The sequence below is a fragment of the Vicia villosa genome, linkage group LG1 (assembly GCF_029867415.1).
Source record: "Vicia villosa cultivar HV-30 ecotype Madison, WI linkage group LG1, Vvil1.0, whole genome shotgun sequence".
Lineage (NCBI taxonomy): Eukaryota > Viridiplantae > Streptophyta > Magnoliopsida > Fabales > Fabaceae > Vicia > Vicia villosa.
Window position 1 is genome coordinate 126,648,855 of NC_081180.1, and position 3,082 is coordinate 126,651,936.

Sequence of the window (3,082 nt, forward strand, 5' to 3'; positions counted from 1 at the left end):
ATGATCAAATATTTTTATCCAAAAATTGCATACGGAAAAAATTATATTATTGATCTAAATATTTTAATATACGCAAATTTAATATTGATCCAAATAATTTTGTAAATGATACCTAAATAAAAATAATATTTGTATACGGAAAAAAATCTATTATTTACGAAAACTGGTATTTATGACCCAAATATTTTTTATTCAAAAATGGTATACGGGAAAAAATTTATTATTGATCCAAATATTTTTATATACGAAATTTACTATTGATTCAAATATTTTTGTAAATGATACCTAAACAAAAATGAAGTCTGTATACGGGCAAAAATCTATTTTTGACCTAAATATTTTTATATAAGAGAAATGATATTTATGATCAAATATTTTTGTTCCAAAAATGATATACGGAAAAAAATATATTATAGATCTAAATATTTTAATATACGAAAATTTAATATTGATCCAAATAATTATGTAAATGATACCTGAACAAAAATAATTTTTGTATACGGAAAAAAAATCTATTATTTACGAAAAATAGTATTTATAACCCAAATATTTTTTAATCAAAAATGGTATACGGGAAAAAGTTTATTACTGATCTAAATATTTTTATATACGAAATTTACTGTTGATCCAAATATTTTTGTAAATAATAACTAAACAAAAATGAAGTCTGTATACGGAAAAAAAATCTATTATTGATCTAAATATTTTTATATACGAGAAATGGTATTTATGATTAAATATTTTTAATCCAAAAATGGTATAAGGGAGAAAATCTATTAGTGATCTAAATATTTTTATATACGAAATAATCAATTATTTATCTAATTTTTTCTTCTTTTTTAACATTTTTATTTAAAATAAATGATGTATCCAAATTCGCCTAACTGAACAATATTGAATATTAACCGAAACCTGAAGTTACTGATTAAAATATTTTTTATTTACAAGAACATGAAGTTACTTATCACAATATTGAATATTAACGGGAACATTAAGTTACTTATCATAATATTGAATATTAACAGGAACATGAAGTTACTGATCACAATATTGAATATTAACGGAAACCTGAAGTTACTGATTAAAATATTGAATATTAATGGGAACATGAAATTACTGATCACAGTATTGAATATTAACGGGAACCTAAAGTTACTGATTATAATATTGAATATTAAGGGAACATGAAGTTACTGATCAAAATACTGAATATTAACGGGAACATGAAGTTACTGATCACTGAAGGATAGAAAAACACTTAGAAAGGGGGGATTGAATAAGTGTGACTTAAAATCTTGGACGATAAAAATAAATTGCACAATTATTTTTATCCTGGTTCGCTGTTAACGAAGCTACTCCAGTCCACCCCCGCAGAGATGATTTACCTCAACTGAGGATTTAATCCACTAATCGCACGGATTACAATGGTTTTCCACTTAGCCGCAACTAAGTCTTCCAGAGTCTTCTGATCACAACTTGATCACTCCAGGAACAACTGCTTAGTTCACTCCTAAGACTTTTCTAGAGTCTACTGATCAACACGATCACTCTAGGCTTAGTTCACTCCTAAGACTTCCTCTAGAGTATTCTGATCAACCTGATCACTCTAGTTACAAACTGCTCAGCCAACTGCCAAGACTTCCTAGAGTATACTGATCAACATGATCACTCTAGTTACCTTACAACTTAATGTAATCAATTCTAAGAGTTTACAAATGCTTCTTAAAAGCGATAATCACAACTGTGATATTTCTCTTACAGTTTAAGCTTAATCTCACTAAAATATTACAACAGCAATGTAGTGAGCTTTGATGAAGATTCTGAGCTTTGATGAATAGCGTTTCAGCAAGTTTATTTGAATTGTCTTTGTTCAGGATCGTTAACCTTGCTTCTCATCAGAACTTCATATTTATAGGCGTTGAGAAGATGACCGTTGAATGCATTTAATGCTTTGCGTGTTCCGTACAGCATCGCATTTAATGTTATACGCTTTTGTCAACTACCTCGAGCCTTGTTCACGCTGTGTCTACTGACGTAGCCTTTAGTAGCTTTTAACGTTCCTTTTGTCAGTCAGCGTAGTCTGCCACGTGTACTTCCTTCTGATCTGATGTTTGTGAATACGACGTTTGAATATCATCAGAGTCAAACAGCTTGGTGCATAGCATCTTCTGATCTTCTGACCTTGAAGTGCTTCTGAGCGTGATACCATCTTCTGATCTTCAGTGCTTCTGATCTCATGTTCTTCTGATGCTTCCATAGACCCATGTTCTGATTCTGCTTCGACCATCTTCTGATGTCTTGCCAGACCATGTTCTGATGTTGCATGCTGAACCATTTGAGACACATCTTCTGAGCGCTGAATTATGCGTACTCTTTATATATTTCCTGAAAGGGAAATTGCATTGGATTAGAGTACCATATTATCTTAAGCAAAATTCATATTATTGTTATCATCAAAACTAAGATAATTGATAAGAACAAATCTTGTTCTAACAATCTCCCCCTTTTTGATGATGACAAAAACATATATAAATGATATGAATTTGCGATCAGAAAGAGTAGACGGCAAAAGACAAATTACACAGCTATAGCATAAGCATATGAATATGTCTCCCCCTGAGATTAACAATCTCCCCCTGAGATAAATAATCTCCCCCAGAAATAAATACTCGAAGAACTTTGATAAAGGACTTCCCTGATTATTTCGGTAGAGACGATCATATAAGCTTCTGTCTTCAGAAAATTCATAGCTTCTGACTTCAGCTTCCATTGGACAGCTTCAGAACTTGAATTTCTTTAGATCCTTAGAACACTCACAGCTTCTGATTTCTGCTTCCATTCAGGACAGCTTCAGAACTTGAATTTCTTTGATCTTCAGAACATTCACAGCTTCTGATTTCTGCTTCCCTCGGATAGCTTCAGAACTTTGAATGTCTACCAACATCACTTCATGCTAGATTTGTATCAGAACATTGTTGAATGTACCAGAGCATCATCTGAGCATCTCTACATCCTGAAATGTTACAGAACAAAAACTAAACGACAAAAGTCAGCATGAACGAGTTAGAACATAAAATGTATA